The sequence below is a fragment of the Lissotriton helveticus genome, chromosome 5_1, assembly GCF_964261635.1.
Source record: "Lissotriton helveticus chromosome 5_1, aLisHel1.1, whole genome shotgun sequence".
Classification (NCBI taxonomy): Eukaryota; Metazoa; Chordata; class Amphibia; order Caudata; family Salamandridae; genus Lissotriton; species Lissotriton helveticus.
This window is the reverse complement of record NC_136065.1, coordinates 24,849,545-24,875,575: the sequence shown is the minus strand read 5'-3', so window position 1 is coordinate 24,875,575 and position 26,031 is coordinate 24,849,545. Positions and strand designations below refer to the sequence as shown.

The 26,031-nt window shown below is 42.8% G+C and overlaps 1 long non-coding RNA gene across 3 annotated transcripts in view; it reads left to right on the top strand.

Moving 5' to 3' along the window:
* Window positions 1-26,031, top strand: part of LOC144754092 (uncharacterized) — a 497,596-nt gene that overhangs the window by 58,407 nt on the left and 413,158 nt on the right. The window contains exon 3 of one of the 3 annotated variants that reach the window (XR_013594657.1): window positions 18,390-18,481. The exons of the other annotated variants lie outside the window; for them this stretch is intronic. This is a non-coding gene — a long non-coding RNA (uncharacterized LOC144754092). The remainder of the gene's footprint in view (window positions 1-18,389; window positions 18,482-26,031) is intronic. 3 annotated transcript variants of the gene reach the window in all.

Below are 26,031 nucleotides of genomic sequence, written 5' to 3'. Positions count from 1 at the left end.
AGCCCACCCAAACCTCTTACAGACTGTCAAGAAGTTCACTGCCCGGTACACCAACTGCGTCAACAGAGTCGCTCCCATCAAGCCCAGTGAACACAAAAGATCCACCAAACAGGCTCGATGATACACCATGGAGCTGAGAACCGCGAAACGCATCTTCAAGCAACTAGTAAGAAAATGCATCTACAGCAAGGAATCCACAGAAAGAGCCACCTTTATGACTGCCCTCAACCACTACCACCAGCTCCTGAAGGAGATGAAAAAAGTGCCCTGGCGGACCGCATTGAAGGCTGCCTCAACCATAGCAAAGAACTCTTCAACATCATCAGAGAGTGTTCCAACTCCTCAGCCATCCAAAAACAACATCACTCCTTCCCAGGAACTTTGCGAAACCCTGTCAGACTATTTCCACAGCAATATCTTCACCATCTACAAGCACTTCGACCCCCAGCACACCGTTGCCGACCTCTTCAGCCACCTCGCTCCCACTGAAACAAGACCCAACTGCATACTCACCACCTGGAACCAGCTCACCACAAAGAACACCACAGCAATCATGAACTCTGTCCACTCAGGAACCCCTGTGGACCCCTCCCCTCCCCACATTTTCAACATCTGGAGCAAGAAGATCATCAGCAAGCTTGCCACCCTTTTCAATGTTTCTATCACCATGGCCACCTTCCCCACTGAATGGAAACACGCAGAAGTCAAACCCCTTCTCAAGAGACCGTCCGCCGACCCCAGTGAACTCAAAAACTACCATCCCATCTGTCTCCTACGCCTATCCTGCCAAAGTATTTTAAAAAGTAATTAACTGCCAACTCACTAAACACCTATAGAACAACCATCTTCTGGACACCTCGTAATCCATATTCCGCACCAACCATACCACTGAAACCACCGTAATTGCTGCCACTGATGAAATCAGAACCTCCACAACCAGGGAGAAATGACAGACCTGATCTCCTCGTACTCTCTGCAGTGTTCAACACCCTATCCTGATTAAAAGACTACATCGTATCGAAGTCCAAGGAGGTGCTCTCGAGTGGATCCCCTCCTTCCTCACCCTGAAAACCCAGAGAGTACAGTTACAACCGTTCACCTCGAAACCCAAGGACATGATCTGTGGCATTCTTCAAGGCTCGCGCTTCAGCCCCACTATGTTCATCACCCATGACCCCGCCCCAGGCCAACATTGTCAAAGACCATGGATTTAACACCATATCCTACGCAGATGACACCCAGCTCATCCTATCACTCTCAGAAATCTCCACCACCACAAGACCCAACTTACACAGCTGTATAATGAGCTTTGCCGACTGGATGAAAGACAACTGCCTGAAACGCAACACAGACAAAACAGAGGTACTGATCTTCGGGAACACCTCCCAGTGGAAACACTTCTGGTGCCCTCTGAACTGGGACTCTCACTCACACCGGCAGACCATGCTCGCAATCTCAGCATTATCCTGGAAAGCAATCTCACCATGAAAATCCAGATCAACGCAGTCTCCTCTTCCTGCTTCCTCACTCTTGGCGTGCTCTGGAAAACTTCAAATGGCTCCCCATCAACACCAGAGGCACCATCACTGAAGCCCTAGTCACCAGCCATCTGGACTATGGCAACACTCTCTAGGCAGGAATCACCACTCACCTCCTGGAGAAACAGCAAAACATACAGAACGCCGCAGCCAGACTCGTCCTCGACCCCTTCAAACAGACCGACATCACCTCCACCTCAAGAAAGTCTTCTGGCTCACCATATAGAAGAGACGTCCATTCAATATCCTGATCCACACCTAAAAGGCCCTGTACAACAAAGGACCACCCTACATTAAGCCCTGCCTGAACTTCCACCAACCCTCCAGACACCTGCATTACGCCTCCCTCTTCCTTGCACCCCCCCCCCCGCATCCGCCAAAGCAACAGTGGAGGATGTTCCTTCTCCTAATTCATGGCTACATCCTGGAATGACATCCCTCTGCACCTCTTGACCTCCACCTCATACCTAGATTTCTGAAAGGCATTCCAGACCTGACTGTTCAACTGAACCCACCAAAGCAGTACAACTCTTAGTCTCACGGTGATTAGCTGCGCTTTATAAATCCTGATTGATTGATTGATTAGAGAGAGAGAAAGAGATGAAAAGAGGAAGCAGAACGGAGAGAGAAAGAGGACACTGCAGGATAACGTCAGAGAAGCAGCTATAGAGAGGTGTGTGTGCAAAAAAAGGCATAATGATCTGAAAGAGAACAAGAGAAAGACAGTGATAGGTGTGAGAGACGGGAGACAGGTTAGAGGGGTAATAAAGATACAAAGGCTTACAAGAAACTGTGAGGAGAGACATGGAAATGGTGATGGAGACAGGCAGCCAAGAAAGAGCCCAGTAAGACAGAGACAGGGGGCCTTTGAGATAACGGTGATATGGGAACAGATTAGAAAGAGACAGCTGAGGGCAGACAGGTGCAAAAAGGAGAGCTCAGAGAGAGCATCAGATGAGACTCGACAAAGGTGACAAATGAAATTCAGAGAGTTAGGGAGAGGGGAGTTGGGCGAAAGAGAGGCAACACAGACAGACTGGTGATAGACCACTCTGAGAAACAGGGGAGACTTGAGCGAGAATTAGACGAATTAAAGAGACAGGCTACAAAGAGACAACTGAGAAAGTTGGGAAGGATGCACAATTGAGAAATACACTGTAGTTTGTATAGAGATAACTGAGCAACACCTGAAGACAATTACAAGAGAGCGGATAAAGGGACAGGTAATACATTTGAAATACAGAAAAAAGAGGAGTAGACAGATGAGAGCAAGGGGTGATTAAAAGAAGGAGACAGTTTATAGGGAGAAGACTGAGAGAGCAAAGTGGAGAGGGATAACAGGTGAGAGACAAAGAGGTGTGACAGAGACAGGAGAAGTAGTAAGACAGGAGTGAGGAACAGATGACAGATGGAGAAGATATAGGTCAGGAATATAGCTCAGAGAGCAGAGGAGACATGTCAGAGAGAGTTAACAAAGAGAAGGACAGGTGGAAAAGATACACCTGAGAGAGTGGTAATAAAAAATCAGATGTGAAAAAGAGATGGCAGAGAGGGGAGAAAGGTACAGGCAATAAAGAGGCAATGGCCTGTGGGAAAGATACAACTTGTAAATAGAGAGAGGGAGACATGTGACACAAAGACATGGCACAGAAAAGAGACAGAAAGATGACACGATAGAGAGACAGACAGGTGAGGAGAGAAACATTTCAAGAAAGAGGGCAGGTGTAAGAGTGTTGCGATTCGAGACAAGCAAGGGAGAGAAGAACAACAGGACAGGACAAGAGAAGAAAACACAAGGAGATGATGGACTAGGCTCTGAAACTTTTCAGACACTCACCACCAGTCACAGATCCATCGTCGTTCTGTAACTCACTTTGCTACCCCAGTTCAGACCCAGCCCTATGCAAATCAGTCTTGACCCTGTTCCTCATGGGAATAGTCCAGCCCTAACTGGCAAGCCAGGTCTTCCCTGGACGACCAGAAACAAGCATCCTGAGACCATTTTCGGGGTAACACCCCTGATCAGCCAGGTTAGCTTAAATCCAGTGGCAAAGTGAGCAAGGGAACCACCTCTGGGCATACCCTGCCAACTAGGGTGAATGAGCAAACACAAGGAGATGATGGATGGAGTGCTGAAACATTTCAGATACTCAGCTCAGTCAAAAATCTGGGTAGAATCAGGACAAGAGAAGTGTCATGGCAGAGTTGTGCAGATTAGTTGGCAAGACAAAAGTTGACAACAGAGAAAGAGAACTTTTGAGAAGAAAGAGAAAGGGAAAGAGAGAATATGAAGAGACAAGGAAAGCAGACTTGGTTTAAAGCCAACACATGGTTGTACTTCGCTCTAGCGTGGCATGGACAATGTCGATGAAGGCTCTAGCGTACAACAGTTGTGCCTTTGCATTTTATGACCACCTTTCACATATGATGATTGTAACTGAGTAGGGGATATCTATGCTCCTGGTATATTGTGATGGCATCGTAATTAAAATATAGGTGATATCGCAAATAGTCAATTAGCTGCTTTTGCAACTGTTGTGTCCTTTTGTTAACCTAGCAATTATTTCACTGTTCCTAGTTGGAATAAATTGAAGTATTAGTTGAGAGGGTTGAGAACCCACCTCAAATAATAATCACAATCCTTGTCACGGTGAACCAGAAAAGTAATTGGATAAATGTATGCTCAGCACGCTGGTAGCTTGGGATGAAGCAATCAGCCTTAACCTAGAGGCAATATGTAAAGTATTTATGCAGTACTCAAATAGAATTAAAGCAAAAACTTAATTGAAGAAAAGACTCAAACCAACTTAGAAAAATAGAAAATATTTTAGTAAATAAAATGACATCAAAGATACAAAAAATCCAATAAGTAGAACCAGAGATATTAATTTGTAAATGTTAAATTAAATATAGCACCAGAAAGTGCCAACCACAGCTTTCTGGTAATGCTAGACTGGGTCAAACTCAAAAGTTAAAGCTGAACAAGTAGAGCACAGGTTGAATTCTTTGACCAGGTTAATTTCGGTGGAAAGTTTACCTTCTAACTTCGAATTTTTTCTTGAAAAATTGTGGTTGTTGGAGATTCACTGGCAGGGCAAGCTTGATCTAGAGTCGTACTCAATGATGATGGATTGCTAAAGAGCGGGGTCTAGGTGCGGTCGTCTTGGCAGGTGGGAAATCTCTGAGTGGGCAAAGTCCGAAGTTTGTGCCCAGGAAGGACTCAAAGTCGACAGGTTGCTGCTCAGCATGAGTCACAATATAGCCCTCTACGATCAGACCTAGAAACTTTCTGAAAGTCAGATCTCCTTCAGTAGGGCAAACAGCAAATTGAATCTGACCAGCAATTTGACGTCGACGGCAATGACCGCAATCCCGTTTTCCCACCAGTTTTTTTGAGGAAAAGTTGGCAAAAGGTTCTAAGTCCCACCTTTTGTAGTTTGGTCAGGAATAATCCATTCTAACCCCAGCCAATGGTCCAGGACCTGGGATGCACCACATGAGAGTCAGGATTCACTCCAACAGACACCAGCAGCAGGGTCCAGGGCAGTTTCAGTTCTAACAGTTCAGCTGGACAGTTGTAGAGAGAGAGGCCACTGGAAGCTTTTCATGTCCATGAAGCTCAAAAAGGAGGTCAGCCTATTGAACCCTGGCCCCCAGGCCATTCTTTCTTAAGAAGGAAAACACCTCACCACACTCAAGCTTGTTGTCCACACTCTGGCAGCAATCCACATCTCACCACATAGGAGCCATTCAGCAGTCAGGTGGCACTGGACACTGACAGGAATGCACTTTTGGCTCTCTAAAAGTGCCATTTCTTAAATAGCAATATGAAATCTGACTTAATCATTAAGTTGAATGTTAAATTGAGTCCTTAACCCCTTCTGCGCTGATGACGAGCTCAGCTCGTCATGAGGTTTACCTGTCGTGCGCTCATGACGAGCTGAGCTCGTCATGAACCGCGGGGTTTTAAAAACTTCAACGCGCAGCGGGAAAACCCGCCGCGCGCATGTGGTTAAATAATTTCTAGCTGCTCCTAAACTGAAATTAAGCTAATAGAAAGCAAACCAGTGGTTTCCTAGAGAAGAGTTAGCCTTGCTTCGGGGGAACAGTGTGTGTGTGTGTGTGTGTCTGTGTGTCTGTCTGTGTGTGTGTGTGTGTGTGTGTCTGTGTCATTTAATGCCAGGACATGTAAAGCATTATACATGTTGTACTTACCAGGCACCCTAGCCTATGAGCTTCTGGGGCGTACTTTAGGGGTGAATTCTAAGTATTAAAAAGGATGTTTTAAGCCTGCTAAAGGTTTATCTTACCAGGGCAAAATGGCGGCTCAGAACTGCATACACAGGCTGCCTGGAGACGTGTTTTATTGTGCTACATTAGTGGTTGGAGAAACAAGTCCTGCACCCACTAGTAGCATTCATTTACAGGCCCTGTGTATATGTAGTACTATATACTAGAGACGTAGAAGTAAATTAAATGTGTCAATTAGGAATACAAAAAGAACAATTGATGGACAGAATGCAGAACAATGTAGTACATTCACCCCAGTACAGAGATCTGAGCCTAAATGCATAGTTTTCTTGCTCACCATGCCATTCCAGTTTGGACCCAGCCATATGCAAATCAGTCTTGACCCTGTGCCCAATAGGAACAGTCCAGCCCGAACTGCCAGGCCAGGTCCTCCCTGGACTGGAAACAAGCATCCTAGGACCGGTTTCAGGCTTTCAGCCCTCATCAGCCAGGATAGCTTGACTCCAGTGGCATATCGAGCACGGGACCCACGTCTGGGCATACCCGTCCCGCTCGGGTTGGCAAATGCAAAAAGAAAATTGATGGACATAATGCAGAACAATGTCATACATTCTCCCCAGTACAGAAATCTGGGCCTAAATCCATAGTTTTTTTGCTCACCATGCCATTCCAGTTTGGACCCAAGCATGTGCAAATCAGTCTTGACCCTGCGTCCAATGGGAACAGTCCAGCCCGAACTGCAAGCCCAGGTCCTCCCTGGACTGGAAACAAGCATCCTAGGACTGGTTTCGGGCTTTCAGCCCACATCAGCTAGGATAGCTTGTCTCTAGTGGCATGGCGAGAACGGGACCTACAAGGTCATACATTCACCCATGTAGAGAGATTTGGGCCTAAATCCATCGTTTTTTTGCTCATGTGAGTGTCTGAAAAGTTTCAGCGCTCCGTCCATCATCTCCTTGTGTTTGCTTTGTTCGCAATAAGTTGGTAGGGTATGCCCAGACATGAGTCCCTTGCTCACTTTGCCACTTGATTCAAACTAGCCTGGCTGATGAGGGCTGTTAGCCCAAAACCGGTCCCAGGATGTTTGTTTCCGGTCCAGGGAAGACATGGCTTGAAAGTTCGGGCTGGACTGTTCCCATGAGGCACAGGGTCAAGACTGATTTGCATATAGCTGTGTATGAACTGGGGTGGCGAAGTGAGCTAAAGAATGATGATGGATACAACTCAGATTTGTGACGGGGGATGAGTGTCTGAAAAGTTTCAGCACTCCGTCCATCATCTCCTTGTGTTTGCTTTGTTCACCCTAAGTTGGCAGGGTATGCCCAGACGTGGGTCCCTTGCTTACTTTGCCACTCGAAGCTGGGGAACCGGGTTCGAGTCTTGGCAATGACGCTCAACATCCTGTGATTCTGGGCAAATCTCTTAATCTCCCCGTGCCTATTAAAAATGAATGTGTCCTTCTGTAATTAAACTGGTGCTATGTAAAGCACTCTGATACCCGATGTCTCGGGTATAGTTTGCGCAATATAAAACTCTAAAAAAAATAGAGCTTAAGTTTTTCCGCCAGGTAGCTTGGGCCTCGGCCATTAAGTGTTTTGTGGACTAGACTGCAGATTTTTTACTTAATTCTCTGGCAGATGGGAAGCCAGTGAAGATGCATCAACAATGGCCGGGGTGAGGTTCTGGGGGGCATATTAAGGGCCAGGCGAGCTGCTGTATTCTGAATCAACCGCATTCTATTTGGAAGGGATTAGTTGGCGGATGCAAGAAGAGCGCTGCAGTAATCGAGGCGACCTATTACCAAGGCCTGAATCGCGGTCCTGCAGACGGAGACGACTCAGCATGTGGAAACAAATACCTGAGCTGGCCAATACTTGATCTATCATAGTTAGAGAGTGGTCCAGGCGCACACCAAGTTTTTTAGCCATAATCCTAGGGGTGGGGGCCAGGCCCAACTGTGCGGGCCACCATTCGGGGGACTACTATGTTTGAGTGCTGCCAAATAGCAGAATCTCTGTCTTGGCTTCATTATTTTTTGTCCTCCATCAGGAGATTGCTCGCATGCCCTCCGCAAGGAGAGATTTGGTTGAGACTTTATCGTTATGGAAAGATAGGAGGAGTTGGGTATCGTCCGCATAGGAGTAGGGAGTGAACCCATGTTCTCTGATGATCTGAGCAAGGGGGGGGCACATACACATTGAACAGGGTAGGGCTAAGGCAGGAGCCATGCCTTTTTTTGATCGGAAGCACTTTTGCCGCCTTTCATTCAAGTGGAAGTATCCCTTCCCTCATACAGGCATTGCATATAGTGCAGATGGAGGGGGCTAGTTAGGCAAACAGATTGGCTGGCATGATGTCGAGTAGTGAGCCAGATTTGACTGTTCTCAACATCGCTTCTACTTGAGGTACCTGCAGAGCGGGAAAATTCTCTAGGCAGGCATCCTTCACTCTTAGAGATGTAGACAACAGGACAAAGTTATCCAGGGTTTAGAATCACTGGGAAATTGATCGTATAATATATTGATTTTTTCTTCAAAGTAATTGGCTAAATTATCACAAAATGCCTGAGGGGGTACGGGGGGGGGGGGGTCTGATTGGTACAGGCTGTGGGATTAGTAAAGGAGTTGAGAACTTTGTAAAGTTCTTTAACAGAGTCGCCGGCTTGATTTAGCCTAGAGGTGATGTGGACTTTCCGTGCCTTTTTAATATTCTTGTGGTAGAGTGCGTGGGCCATTTTATAAATAGTTTTCTCCTTCACTGTTTGAGTTTTTTGCCATATTTTTTCCAATTTTTTATAGTTCGATTTTTCTCTTCCAAGTTCGGAGGTGTACCAGGTAGATTGATTCCTTTGAGGATTAACGTGCTGCTGTTTTGATGGCACCAAAGTATCTGTGACTGATTTTTTGGCCTCATTGAATAACCTGAGTCAAGTGTCGATATCCACAAGTTCTTCAAAGGAGGGCTGTACGAAGCCTTTCCCAAAGGAATCATGTGTAATCTTATGCCATTGTCTTCTAAAATTACAGAGGGGGTAGGTGGGGGTGCTGCTTGGTTGAAAGCCTCTAATCTGAAAGTAGATCAGAGAGTGATCTGACCGGATCACTGGGCAGGGGGGCTCTGCACATATGCAGGGAGAGTTGGTGAGGATGATGTCCAGGGTGTGGCCGGCTGAGTGAGTAGGGCCTGCATTAATCTTTACTAAACCTAGGGAGGCCATTTTGGCAAGAAAGCTAACAGCTTCAGTATGCACACTGTCTTCACTGTGACTGTTAAAGTCCCCTAGCATCAAAAAGTGTTTGGAAGAGATAGTGTGAGGGTCCATTTTTTCCATCATTTTAAGAGTAAAATCTTTGAGAGGGCTGGGGGCCCGGTAGATGAGCGCGCCCTCAAATAATCCTGAGGCTGGAGTTCAATCTTATAAATACAGATTTCTATGTCATTGTCAACGGCGGAGTCAATGATGGCGGTTTTCAGTGCTTCTTTGTATATGATGGCAATGCCGCCACCCACTTTACTCTCCCTGTCCAATCTGAGTATATGGTAATATTCAGGAAGGGCTAGGGTAATGGCTGGAGTCGAGGAGGGTTTAAGCCGGGTTTCCGTGAGGAAACCTAGTTAGGGGGGAATCAGAGTTTATTAAATCCCATAATTCAGTGGCATGCTTAGGCAGGGATCTTACATTGGCCAAGAACCTCTCCAATTAGGAGTAGAGTTAAAGGTTATTGGACTGATTGTGGGCTGAGGAGCAATGGCTACTGATTCCAACTTGTGCTCCAGAAAGACTAATCACCCGTCCATTGCTTAGCCATCCTTCTCATTTCAGAGTCTTGGTCTCCAACCTTCAGTCACAGAAAAGCAGGCAATACACTTCCACTGGGGGAATATATACTCATCCTACACCTTGTGCCATATTAAACCAGGGGCATCCTACATGGATCCGACTGGCCCCATTAATCAGACTCATACAAGACAGAGTACTACTACCATACTTGTGCTACAAACATACTGCACCTACACGCATACTCAACATACACATAACAGCGGAACTTTATAAGAGAGGGATCAGTAGACCACACTGTCATCCAACACAGAGAAAAATAATCTGGTCACAGTACACCACCCCCACTGCTTTACGGGATATGTTCAGTACAAGAACAGTAGTCATCGCCTAATATGAGAATAAGCTTGATGTACCCTCCAAGTCACAGGACTAGTCCTGAACCTTGTAATACCAGGGGCAGGCCTAGGTCTCTGGACACACATAGATTAGCATGATGCCGAGGACTAGAATGAAAAGTCAGGATACCTGTTTCACATACATCCAGGCACTCAGTGTAGGACTACATGCTTGTTTACCATGCAGAGAACCTTCCTTTCCCTAAAGTATGTTAAACTCCAGGGATAACAACTGAAGGACTATTAATATCCACTGAATAGTGCACTACAATCCAGAGTTATCAGTAGAAGGGCACACTACTATCTCAATATACTCATAGAAGAGCCGCTTTATCCAAACATGACCATCAAAGTCCATTCTAAAGTCGAGTTGCCTCTCAAAAACCGCCTTATAATCTAAAGTTAGCCATAGAAAAGTAAAGTGCACTACAATCCAGAGTTGCTTATCAAACATGCTACAATCCAGAGATATACGCTGTATAGCCCTTTACTATCCACCAAAGAAAATACTAAATCCACAGATACCCTTCAAAGAGCACACTCAGTCTATTGCTACCCATTAAAGAGCACACTACGATCTACTGTTACCCATCTAAGAGCACACTACCATCTACTGTTACCCATCTAAAAGCACACTACGATCTACCGTTACCCATCTAAGAGCAGACTACGATCTACTGTTACTCATCTAAGAGCACACTACCATCTACTGTTACCCATCTAAAAGCACACTACGATCTACCGTTACACATCTAAGAGCATACTACCATCTACTGTTACCCATCTAAGAGCACACTACCATCTACTGTTACCCATCTAAAAGCACACTACGATCTACCGTTACCCATCTAAGAGCAGACTACGATCTACTGTTACTCATCTAAGAGCACACTACCATCTACTGTTACACATCTAAAAGCACACTACGATCTACCGTTACCCATCTAAGAGCACACTACCATCTACTGTTACCCATCTAAGAGCACACTACGATCTACTGTTACTTATCTAAGATCATACTACAATCTACTGTTACCCATCTAAGATCAAACTACGATCTACTGTTACCCATCTAAGAGCACACTACGATCTACTGTTACCCATCTAAGAGCACACTACCATCTACTGTTACCCATCTAAGAGCACACTACAATCTACTGTTACCCATCTAAGAGCACACTACGATCTACTGTTACCTATCTAAGAGCACACTACGATCTACTGTTACCCATCTAAGAGCACACTACAATCTACTGTTACCCATCTAAGAGCACACTATGATCTACTGTTACCCATCTAAGAGCATACTACAATCTACTGTTACCCATCTAAGAGCACACTACAATCTACTGTTACCCATCTAAGAGCGCACTACAATCTACTGTTACCTATCTAAGAGCACACTACAATCTACTGTTACCCATCTAAGAGCAAACTACGATCTACTGTTACCCATCTAATAGCGCACTACAATCTACTGTTACCTATCTAAGAGCACACTACAATCTACTGTTACCCATCTAAGAGCAAACTACGATCTACTGTTACCCATCTAAGAGCACACTATGATCTACCGTTACCCATCTAAGAGCACACTACGATCTACTGTTACTCATCTAAGAGCACACTACCATCTACTGTTACCCATCTAAAAGCACACTACGATCTACCGTTACCCATCTAAGAGCACACTACCATCTACTGTTACCCATCTAAGAGCACACTACGATCTACTGTTACTTATCTAAGATCATACTACAATCTACTGTTACCCATCTAAGATCAAACTACGATCTACTGTTACCCATCTAAGAGCACACTACGATCTACTGTTACCCATCTAAGAGCACACTACCATCTACTGTTACCCATCTAAGAGCACACTACAATCTACTGTTACCCATCTAAGAGCACACTACGATCTACTGTTACCTATCTAAGAGCACACTACGATCTACTGTTACCCATCTAAGAGCACACTACAATCTACTGTTACCCATCTAAGAGCACACTACCATCTACTGTTACCCATCTAAGAGCACACTACCATCTCTTGTTACCTATCTAAGAGCACACTACAATCTACTGTTACCCATCTAGGAGCAAACTACGATCTACTGTTACCCATCTAAGAGCACACTACGATCTACTGTTACCCATCTAAGAGCACACTACGATCTACTGTTACCCATCTAAGAGCACACTACAATCTACTGTTACCTATCAAAGAGCACACTTCAATCCACTGTTACCCATCTAAGAGCACACTACCATCTACTGTTACCTATCTAAGAGCACACTACAATCTACTGTTACCCATCTAAGAGCACACTACCATCTACTGTTACCCATCTAAGAGCACACTACGATCTACTGTTATCCATCTAAGAGCACACTACAATCTACTGTTACCCATCTAAGAGCACACTACGATCTACTGTTACCCATCTAAGAGCACACTACCATCTACTGTTACCCATCTAAGAGCACACTACAATCTACTGTTACCCATCTAAGAGCACACTACAATCTACTGTTACCCATCTAAGAGCACACTACCATCTACTGTTACCCATCTAAGAGCACACTACAATCTACTGTTACCCATCTAAGAGCACACTACCATCTACTGTTACCCATCTAAGAGCACACTACAATCTACTGTTACCCATCTAAGAGCACACTACAATCTACTGTTACCCATCTAAGAGCACACTACAATCTGTTGTTACTCATCTAAGAGAAAACTACGATCTATTGTTACTGACCTAAGAGCACACTACAATCTACTGTTACCCATCTAAGAGCACACTACGATCTACTGTTACCCATCTAAGAGCGCACTACGATCTACTGTTACCCATCTAAGAGCACACTACGATCTACTGTTACTTATCTAAGATCATACTACAATCTACTGTTACCCATCTAAGATCAAACTACGATCTACTGTTACCCATCTAAGAGCACACTACGATCTACTGTTACCCATCTAAGAGCACACTACCATCTACTGTTACCCATCTAAGAGCACACTACAATCTACTGTTACCCATCTAAGAGCACACTACAATCTACTGTTACCCATCTAAGAGCACACTACAATCTACTGTTACCCATCTAAGAGCACACTACGATCTACTGTTACCCATCTAAGAGCACACTACGATCTACTGTTACCCATCTAAGAGCACACTACGATCTACTGTTACCCATCTAAGAGCAAACTACGATCTATTGTTAATGATCTAAGAGCAAACTACGATCTATTGTTAATGATCTAAGAGCAAACTACGATCTATTGTTAATGATCTAAGAGCACACTACAATCTACTGTTACCCATCTAAGAGCACACTACAATCTATTGTTACTCATCTAAGAGAAAACTACGATCTATTGTTACTGACCTAAGAGCACACTACAATCTACTGTTACCCATCTAATAGCACACTACGATCTACTGTTACCCATCTAAGAGCACACTACGATCTACTGTTACCCATCTAAGAGCACACTACAATCTATTGTTACTCATCTAAGAGAAAACTACGATCTATTGTTACTGACCTAAGAGCACACTACAATCTACTGTTACCCATCTAATAGCACACTACGATCTACTGTTACCCATCTAAGAGCACACTACGATCTACTGTTACCCATCTAATAGCACACTACGATCTACTGTTACCCATCTAAGAGCACACTACGATCTACTGTTACCCATCTAAGAGCACACTACGATCTACTGTTACTTATCTAAGATCATACTACAATCTACTGTTACCCATCTAAGATCAAACTACGATCTACTGTTACCCATCTAAGAGCACACTACGATCTACTGTTACCCATCTAAGAGCACACTACCATCTACTGTTACCCATCTAAGAGCACACTACAATCTACTGTTACCCATCTAAGAGCACACTACAATCTACTGTTACCCATCTAAGAGCACACTACAATCTACTGTTACCCATCTAAGAGCACACTACGATCTACTGTTACCCATCTAAGAGCACACTACGATCTACTGTTACCCATCTAAGAGCACACTACGATCTACTGTTACCCATCTAAGAGCAAACTACGATCTATTGTTAATGATCTAAGAGCAAACTACGATTTATTGTTAATGGTCTAAGAGCAAACTACAATCTATTGTTACTCATCTAAGAGAAAACTACGATCTATTGTCACTGACCTAAGAGCACACTACAATCCAGAGATATACGCTGTATAGCCCTTTACTATCCACCAAAGAAAATACTAAATCCACAGATACCCTTCAAAGAGCACACTCAGTCTATTGCTACCCATTAAAGAGCACACTACGATCTACTGTTACCCATCTAAGAGCACACTACCATCTACTGTTACCCATCTAAAAGCACACTACAATCTACTGTTACCTATCAAAGAGCACACTTCAATCCACTGTTACCCATCTAAGAGCACACTACCATCTACTGTTACCTATCTAAGAGCACACTACAATCTACTGTTACCCATCTAAGAGCACACTACCATCTACTGTTACCCATCTAAGAGCACACTACGATCTACTGTTATCCATCTAAGAGCACACTACAATCTACTGTTACCCATCTAAGAGCACACTACGATCTACTGTTACCCATCTAAGAGCACACTACCATCTACTGTTACCCATCTAAGAGCACACTACAATCTACTGTTACCCATCTAAGAGCACACTACAATCTACCGTTACCCATCTAAGAGCAGACTACGATCTACTGTTACTCATCTAAGAGCACACTACCATCTACTGTTACCCATCTAAAAGCACACTACGATCTACCGTTACACATCTAAGAGCATACTACCATCTACTGTTACCCATCTAAGAGCACACTACCATCTACTGTTACCCATCTAAAAGCACACTACGATCTACCGTTACCCATCTAAGAGCAGACTACGATCTACTGTTACTCATCTAAGAGCACACTACCATCTACTGTTACACATCTAAAAGCACACTACGATCTACCGTTACCCATCTAAGAGCACACTACCATCTACTGTTACCCATCTAAGAGCACACTACGATCTACTGTTACTTATCTAAGATCATACTACAATCTACTGTTACCCATCTAAGATCAAACTACGATCTACTGTTACCCATCTAAGAGCACACTACGATCTACTGTTACCCATCTAAGAGCACACTACCATCTACTGTTACCCATCTAAGAGCACACTACAATCTACTGTTACCCATCTAAGAGCACACTACGATCTACTGTTACCTATCTAAGAGCACACTACGATCTACTGTTACCCATCTAAGAGCACACTACAATCTACTGTTACCCATCTAAGAGCACACTATGATCTACTGTTACCCATCTAAGAGCACACTACAATCTACTGTTACCCATCTAAGAGCACACTACAATCTACTGTTACCCATCTAAGAGCGCACTACAATCTACTGTTACCTATCTAAGAGCACACTACAATCTACTGTTACCCATCTAAGAGCAAACTACGATCTACTGTTACCCATCTAATAGCGCACTACAATCTACTGTTACCTATCTAAGAGCACACTACAATCTACTGTTACCCATCTAAGAGCAAACTACGATCTACTGTTACCCATCTAAGAGCACACTATGATCTACCGTTACCCATCTAAGAGCACACTACGATCTACTGTTACTCATCTAAGAGCACACTACCATCTACTGTTACCCATCTAAAAGCACACTACGATCTACCGTTACCCATCTAAGAGCACACTACCATCTACTGTTACCCATCTAAGAGCACACTACGATCTACTGTTACTTATCTAAGATCATACTACAATCTACTGTTACCCATCTAAGATCAAACTACGATCTACTGTTACCCATCTAAGAGCACACTACGATCTACTGTTACCCATCTAAGAGCACACTACCATCTACTGTTACCCATCTAAGAGCACACTACAATCTACTGTTACCCATCTAAGAGCACACTACGATCTACTGTTACCTATCTAAGAGCACACTACGATCTACTGTTACCCATCTAAGAGCACACTACAATCTACTGTTACCCATCTAAGAGCACACTACCATCTACTGTTACCCATCTAAGAGCACACTACCATCTCTTGTTACCTATCTAAGAGCACACTACAATCTACTGTTACCCATCTAGGAGCAAACTACGATCTACTGTTACCCATCTAAGAGCACACTACGATCTACTGTTACCCATCTAAGAGCACACTACGATCTACTGTTACCCATCTAAGAGCACACTACAATCTACTGTTACCTATCAAAGAGCACACTTCAATCCACTGTTACCCATCTAAGAGCACACTACCATCTACTGTTACCTATCTAAGAGCACACTACAATCTACTGTTACCCATCTAAGAGCACACTACCATCTACTGTTACCCATCTAAGAGCACACTACGATCTACTGTTATCCATCTAAGAGCACACTACAATCTACTGTTACCCATCTAAGAGCACACTACGATCTACTGTTACCCATCTAAGAGCACACTACCATCTACTGTTACCCATCTAAGAGCACACTACAATCTACTGTTACCCATCTAAGAGCACACTACAATCTACTGTTACCCATCTAAGAGCACACTACCATCTACTGTTACCCATCTAAGAGCACACTACAATCTACTGTTACCCATCTAAGAGCACACTACCATCTACTGTTACCCATCTAAGAGCACACTACAATCTACTGTTACCCATCTAAGAGCACACTACAATCTACTGTTACCCATCTAAGAGCACACTACAATCTGTTGTTACTCATCTAAGAGAAAACTACGATCTATTGTTACTGACCTAAGAGCACACTACAATCTACTGTTACCCATCTAAGAGCACACTACGATCTACTGTTACCCATCTAAGAGCGCACTACGATCTACTGTTACCCATCTAAGAGCACACTACGATCTACTGTTACTTATCTAAGATCATACTACAATCTACTGTTACCCATCTAAGATCAAACTACGATCTACTGTTACCCATCTAAGAGCACACTACGATCTACTGTTACCCATCTAAGAGCACACTACCATCTACTGTTACCCATCTAAGAGCACACTACAATCTACTGTTACCCATCTAAGAGCACACTACAATCTACTGTTACCCATCTAAGAGCACACTACAATCTACTGTTACCCATCTAAGAGCACACTACGATCTACTGTTACCCATCTAAGAGCACACTACGATCTACTGTTACCCATCTAAGAGCACACTACGATCTACTGTTACCCATCTAAGAGCAAACTACGATCTATTGTTAATGATCTAAGAGCAAACTACGATCTATTGTTAATGATCTAAGAGCAAACTACGATCTATTGTTAATGATCTAAGAGCACACTACAATCTACTGTTACCCATCTAAGAGCACACTACAATCTATTGTTACTCATCTAAGAGAAAACTACGATCTATTGTTACTGACCTAAGAGCACACTACAATCTACTGTTACCCATCTAATAGCACACTACGATCTACTGTTACCCATCTAAGAGCACACTACGATCTACTGTTACCCATCTAAGAGCACACTACAATCTATTGTTACTCATCTAAGAGAAAACTACGATCTATTGTTACTGACCTAAGAGCACACTACAATCTACTGTTACCCATCTAATAGCACACTACGATCTACTGTTACCCATCTAAGAGCACACTACGATCTACTGTTACCCATCTAATAGCACACTACGATCTACTGTTACCCATCTAAGAGCACACTACGATCTACTGTTACCCATCTAAGAGCACACTACGATCTACTGTTACCCATCTAAGAGCAAACTACGATCTATTGTTAATGATCTAAGAGCAAACTACGATCTATTGTTAATGGTCTAAGAGCAAACTACAATCTATTGTTACTCATCTAAGAGAAAACTACGATCTATTGTCACTGACCTAAGAGCACACTACAATCTACTGTTACCCATCTAAGAGCACACTACGATCTATTGTTACTGATCTAAGAGCAAACTATGATCTATTGTTACTGATCTAAGAGCACACTACGATCTATTGTTACCGATCTAAGAGCAAACTATGATCTATTGTTACTGATCTAAGAGCAAACTACGATCTATTGTTAATGATCTAAGAGCAAACTACGATCTATTGTTACTGATCTAAGAGCACAGTACCATCTACTTCTCCCCTTCTAAGAGCACACTACAATCTACTGTTATTCATCTAAGAGCAAACTACAATTTACTCTTACTCACCTAAGATCATCCTGCAATCTACTGTTGCCCGTCTTGAAGCACACTATGTTCTACTGTTAATCATGTAAGAGCACACTACAATTTACTGTTAATCATATGAGATCATACTACCATCTACTTCTCTCCATCTAGGAGCATACAACAATCTACTTCTGCCCATCTATGATTATCCTGCAATCTACTGTTGCCCGTCTTGAAGCACACTACGTTCAACTGTTACCCATGTAAGAGCACAGCATGATCTACTGTTACCCATGTAAGAGCACAGCATGATCTACTGTTACCCTTGTAAGAGCACAGCATGATCTACTGTTACCGATCTTTGAGAACAGTATGATCCACTGTTACTGATCTAAGAGCAAACTACTATCTACTGTTACTCATCTGAGATCATACTACCATCTACTGCTACCCATCTAAGAGCACACTACAATCTACTGTAACCCATGCAAGAGAAATCTGCAGTCTACTGTTACCCATATAGGAGCATACTACATTTATACAATCTACTCTCACCAATATGAGAGCAGACTACAATCAACTGTTACCCATATAGGAGCATAGTACAATCTATTTGTACCCGTATAAGAGCATACTGCAATACTACAATGTACTTTTACCCATCTAATATTATACTATAATCTACTATAACCCATACAAGAGCATACTACAATACAATACTACAATGTACTCTTACCCATCTAATATTATACTATAATCTACTATAACCCATACAAGAGCATACTACAATACAATACTACAATGTACTCTTACCCATCTAATATTATACTATAATCTACTATAACCCATACAAGAGCATACTACAATACAATACTACAATCTACTCTTCCCCATCTAAGATGATACGACCATCTACTAATACCCATCAAAGATCATACTACAATCTACTGTAACCCATACAAGAGCATACTATAATACTACAATCTACTCAACCCATATGAGAGCATACTTTGATACTACAATCTACTCTTACCCATATAAGAGCATACCATGACACTACAATCTACTCCCCCCATATAAGAGCGTACTATGATACTACAATCTACTGTTAACCATATAAGTGCATACTACAATCTACTGTCACCCCAGAGGTTCAAACTACACTCTAAAGCTACTCATCTAAGAGCACTCTATAGGCCATTGCTATCCACGGAAGAGCATGCACGCATCTAGAGATACTCATTAGAGAGCACACTACTATCTAAAAGTACCCAAGAAAGTGCCCCTAGGATTCAGACATGCCACCAAAGTACACTCATCATAGAACGTCACAATTCAGAGATACCCATCAAACAGCAGGCTTTTACCCAGAGATACCTTGTGTAGGGTGCACTACATTCCAGAGTTGCCCACTGCAGAGTTCGCTACAATCCAGTGACACCTATCTGAGAATCCCTGTGATTCCGATATGACCTTCGAAGTACGGCGGCACTTGTCCTAGAACACGCTCTAGCCCAAAAATACCCCCTGCAGAGCCACAAGATTCAGACATGGCCATCAAATTCCATGCTATAATCAAGAGGTACGCTTTTAAAAGCCCCTTTGCTTAAGATATGTTTATCAAGGTGTGTGCTGTAATCCAACAATACCCTCCGCGGAGTAGACTAATACCCAAAGATAGCCACTAAAGAGCCTGCACAGTCCAGACATGCCCTTCAAAGTGTACACTTTAATCCAGAGTGGGTAGGGTGAGCCAAAATCCAGCGTTTCCCATTGAAGAGCCCCTCCAACCCGACATTGTAAGAGCTCTTCAGTGGCTCATCACAGAACTTCTACGGTTGAATATGCATGTCGAAGGATGTGCCACAATTGAGTCACCCATCAAAGAATGTGCTCTAATCCAGAGTTATCTATTGAAAAGCTTGTACAAGTCAGAGTTACTCATCAAACAGACCTTGTAATCTGGAAACACCCATGGAAGGATGTGCTGGCACCCAAAGTTATTCCCCAAAGGGCCCCACAATCAGTATCCGTCCAATAGTTCTCAGCATCCAGATACCCATTGGAATACAGAGGTACCCATTCACAATCCTCTAAAATCCTGGCACGAGCATCAAAGTGCTTGACATAATTCAGAAACACAGAAGAGCTCCCATAATCCACTGAATCCATAGAAGAGAGTTCTGCAATTGATCTCCTGATGGAGGACCAGGGATCCAAAATGCATTGAGGATTTTTATGTTCCACACTATTAACAATTGAATATTTCCTGGGATGGAACCACATCAATTTAGCAACTTTCTAGAGCAATAAAAGAAAGGCAATAAAGCTTAAACGAACAGCTTTATTTTTTGTGAATTTTGATTTTTATGAATTTTTGTAATCAACAAATAAATTGATTAAAAATCGTTAATTGAGAGAGGAACCCATATTGGGACCGCAAAGAGTGTGAGGAGAGACAGTACACCAGAACTGGGATACTGCATTCGCGAAATTTGAAAGTACACCCTGATCAGTGGGTGATCCCCCATCAGCACCCTAATTGTTTATTTGTTCATTTACTCGGATCAACAAGGGAGTGCACAGATAAGTTTACTTTGTTCTACAATTAACATAGGCCTGCAAAAGTCATCCTACAATCCAGGCATGTCCATGAAGGTGTATGTTGTGGTACAGAGCTGCCTATCAGACTGCCTCTTTAATCCAGAGTTATCCTTCGATTAGCTCCTCCATACTCTAAATTGCAGGGACGGGCTTGCCCAGTCCAGAGATCCCCATTGAATTATACACTATAATCCATCAGTGTCAATCTTCGAGACCTTACAATCAAGACATACCTATTGACAAATGTGCTGTGATTCAGATAATATCCATCAAGGATACCTACAATTTTGAAAACACATCAAAGCATAGAGATACCCATTGAAGGTTCTCTTTAATCCAGACATGTGCTTTGAAGAGCGTGGTAAGATCCAGAGATGCAATACTGAAAATACTCAGCCAACACTGGAGTACTGAGAATACTCATCCAACACTGGGGTACTGAGAATACTCATCCAACACTGGGGTACTGAGAATACTCATCCAAAACTGGGGTACTGAGAATACTTGTCCAAAACTGGGGTACTGAGAATACTCATCCAACACTGGGGTACTAAGAATACCCATCCAACACTGGAGTACTGAGAATACACATCCAACACTGGGGTACTGAGAATACTCATCCAACCCTGGGGTACTGAGAATACTCATCCAGCACTGGGGTACTGAGAATACTTGTCCAAAACTGGGGTACTGAGAATACTCATCCAACACTGGGGTACTAAGAATACCCATCCAACACTGGAGTACTGAGAATACTCATCCAACACTGGTGTACTGAGAATACTCATCCAACCCTGGGGTACTGAGAATACTCATCCAGCACTGGGGTACTGAGAATACTCATCCAAAACTGGGGTACTGAGAATACTCATCCAAAACTGGGGTACTGAGAATACTCATCCAAAACTGGGGTACTGAGAATACTCATCCAACACTGGGGTACTGAGAATACCCATCCAACACTGGAGTACTGAGAATACTCATCCAACACTGGTGTACTGAGAATACTCATCCAACCCTGGGGTACTGAGAATACTCATCCAGCACTGGGGTACTGAGAATACTCATCCAACCCTGGGGTACTGAGAATACTCATCCAACACTGGGGTACTGAGAATACTCATCCAACCCTGGGGTACAATAGTCATCCAAAACTGGGGTACTGAGAATACTCATCCAACACTGGGGTACTGATAATACACATCCAACACTGGGGTACTGAGAATATTCATCCAACACTGGGGTACTGAGAAGACTCATCCAACACTGGAGTACTGAGAATACTCATCCAACACTGGAGTACCGAGAATACTCATTCAACAGTGGGGTACCGAGAATACTCATCCAACAGTGGAGTACTGAGAACACTCATTCAACACTGAAGTACTGAGAATACTCATTCAACAGTGGAGACCTAAGACTACTCATTGAACACTGGAGTACTGAGAATACTCATCCAACAGTGGAGTCCTGAAAATACTCATCCAACACTGGGGTACTGAAAACACTCTTTCAACACTGGATTACTGAGAAAACTCATCCAACACTGGAGTACTGAGAATACTCATCCAACACTGGAGTACTGAAAACACTCCTTCAACACTGGTGTACTGAGAATACTCATTCAACAGTGGAGACCTAAGACTACTCCTCGAACACTGGAGTACTGAGAATACTCATCCAACAGTGGAGTCCTGAAAATACTCATCCAACACTGGGGTACTGAAAACACTCATTCAACACTGGATTACTGAGAAAACTCATCCAACACTGGAGTACTGAGAATACTCATTCAACACTGGATTACTGAGAAAACTCATCCAACACTGGAGTACTGAGAATACTCATCCAACACAGGGGTACTGAGAAGACTCATCCAACACTGGAGTACTGAGAATACTCATCCAACACTGGAGTACCGAGAATACTCATTCAACAGTGGGGTACCGAGAATACTCATCCAACAGTGGAGTACTGAGAACACTCATTCAACACTGGAGTACTGAGAATACTCATTCAACAGTGGAGACCTAAGAATACTCATCGAACACTGGAGTACTGAGAATACTCATCCAACAGTGGAGTCCTGAAAATACCCATCCAACACTGGGGTACTGAAAACACTCATTCAACACTGGATTACTGAGAAAACTCATCCAACACTGGAGTACTGAGAATACTCATTCAACACTGGATTACTGAGAAAACTCATCCAACACTGGAGTACTGAGAATACTCATCCAACACTGGAGTACTGAGAATACTCACCAGTGCCCAATATTGCACATAAACCAATGAAAGAACTCCCTACAGTTAAAAAATGCCCATAAAAGAGATCTGTTTTTTTACATTACATATTAGAGACCCCTAACTAATGAAAATCGCAATCAAAGAACTCCCCTGAATCTAGAGCTATCCAGCAAAGAGCAAGATACAATCTTGATATACTAACTTATTAGCTCAAAAAGTACAGAGATACACACTGATTAACCACTAAAATCCTGAGGTATATATTGAAGAAATCATACATTTCAGAGGCGTCCATTGAAGGCGTTATAGAATCCGGAGACACCCATCAGAGAACTTCTACATTCCAGGCATACAAATGAAAGTGCACGCTACAATCCAGGGTCAGCGACTTAAGAGGGTACTGTAAATGAAACATACCCATCAAAGAGCTCTTGCAAAGAGGGACCTACATGCAGATATATCCACTGGAATTCCCCTATGCCCCAGACATGCCCACAGAATGGCCATTAGAATTTAAAGATATACAATGAAGATCCCCCACATTTCAGAGATATACAACAAACCACCTCCTGAATCAAGAGATGTCTACAAAACAGTCTCAATCATCCAACACTATCCACTGATGACCTTGGTACAATCCAAGAATCTGTATCAGCAACCGAACTACAATAAGGAATTTTACGAGTCCTTGCAACACGGAGATACTCACTGAAGAGCCTTTACATTCTGGCGCTACCCATAGGGAGAATGTCAAGACTTATCCTAGTTCCCAAGGCATCCATACGCACGCTCCCTACTAGCCTGGAGACTATATACTCTACTCACCCATAACAGCTTGTCGAGACATCAAAGCCAATCAATCAAGAATCAATCCAAGATATCCAGAAGAAGCAACACACGTTGGACAGCCAGTCTCCAGATATGGGCGGTTGATTTTAACTTGGTACCTACACTCTCTATACTCTTCACTGCACACCTTACTAGTAGTAGTACCTATGTCAAACTGTTGGCTGTGCATTGGACGAGCCGACCAGTGGCCTGAACTATTCTACCCTGGCATTAACATGGAAACACAAAAATATAGTCATCACCCTCTCTTCACATCCAAAACTGCCTGAAGAAGGAATGCAAGCACATTAGGAAATCTAAAAATAAAATGTTTAGAAAATTGGTAAAATAAGGCCTACCTCATACAAAATGTGATTTGAGTTTTGGTTTCTGATACACTAAAACACAGTTATTACCAAAATAAAAGGGAGATATATTTTACCCTAATACACACATTGTAATTTCTGGAAATTAAGCATTCAGAAGAAAACAAGTGTTTAGTTGCAATAACTCCAAAACAGGTCTCTGACAAAGACAGAGATTACCAGTGAGAGTAACAAGGTACAAATGTTATAAATGCAGCAACATTACTCTATCAGATAGTGTCAGTGAATAGCAGTGCAACACTGGTGAGAGTTACTTCTCACTACTGTCCTATGGAAACCTGCTAGCAGTTGTTGTAGGGTGATTTGAAGGGACAGCTCGAATGCCTTTAAACAGGCCAGTCTCAGGGAGACCATTTTCTATTCCTTGTGTTCATCAACTGCAAACCAACTATCCAGCAATGGCAAATGCAACCAAGTTAGCAATAGTTTTACTCCTTCGAAGAAGTCCTCATCAGTGCACTTAAAAAACTACAACTCACTCTCGCCACTACATTCAACCCGCAACCAAAGTAAGCACATTTGTGAACTCTGTCAAGAATACTAACAACAAATCCATGCTTCATTGACACCACTAACCCTTGAGAAAACCCTATTTCTAAGTAATACCCAGAGACACTTAGTGTAAAATGCCCCAGACACAAACAAGAGAGAAAATGACTCACAATACAAACCCAAAATGACCCTATTGAATTGAAAGGTATCAGCTTAGAGCAGTGCTTCCCAAACACTATAGAACCATGACCCGACTTTCAGAACAACAGACATTTGCAATCCACCTAACTTTAACAGACATTATGCTCACACTTTTTTAATGTAACTATAATATATTGCACACAAATGGTAACGGAAATGGTAAGTGGAAATCGTTTTTTATTTGTGAATCTCCAAGTAAAGAGTCTTGATTTGTATTGATCCGATTAAAACCTTTGTTTCCATCACACTTCAGAATTAAACAAAAGTGCTTAATTTTAAATTTCCTAACTGTCGACTGATACAGTTAATTTTCAAGCATTTACATGCTGTTGTATGTTATCCAAAAATACAATGTACAGTCTTTCCTTCCACTCTCCTTGTAACCCAGCAAGATTGTCACATAATTCACTTTACTTTTCTTTCTTCGACTGAAAAGTGAGAGAATTTTGTAAACACCAATCCCCATGTTAATAAAATAAGCAGCAATTTGTCCGAAGTGTTAGCCTGACATTTGACCTCAAACGTTGAAGTACAACAAATATAACACAATAAATACAGAATTTAAAGGCGGCTTAGTTTATTGCTGGAACTGTTGCAACTCACCAAAAATCTGCATGCAATCCACTAGTGGGTTACGACGCATAGTTTCGGAAACACTGGCGCAAAGCATTTGAATTTTGTCTCAACAACCAGTTATCCAGTATTGGGGTATCTTTCATGGATTCACATGCCTGAATCATTCCCCGTCGCCGAGGCGGGAGTCCCACGGTACATAAAAAAGCAGTGCCAAAAATAAATTATAGTAGTAGGCCCTAAATACAGGCCTGAGGCCTAGATTGCAGTAGCCTATCTACCTCATTATGCTGAAAAGACCCAAGTTTTTGCCACAACCAATCAGCTCTCAGCACCCTCTAGAACCCTCTCTGCAGAGCTAGTTGTTCTCAGATTTTCACCGCACGTCGTGTGGAAGGGAATCTCCCTGAGTGCCTACTCAGTTTTTCCTTCAGGATGTTAGACAGGAAGGCCTTGTTCAGGCCTTGCAGGACATGCGA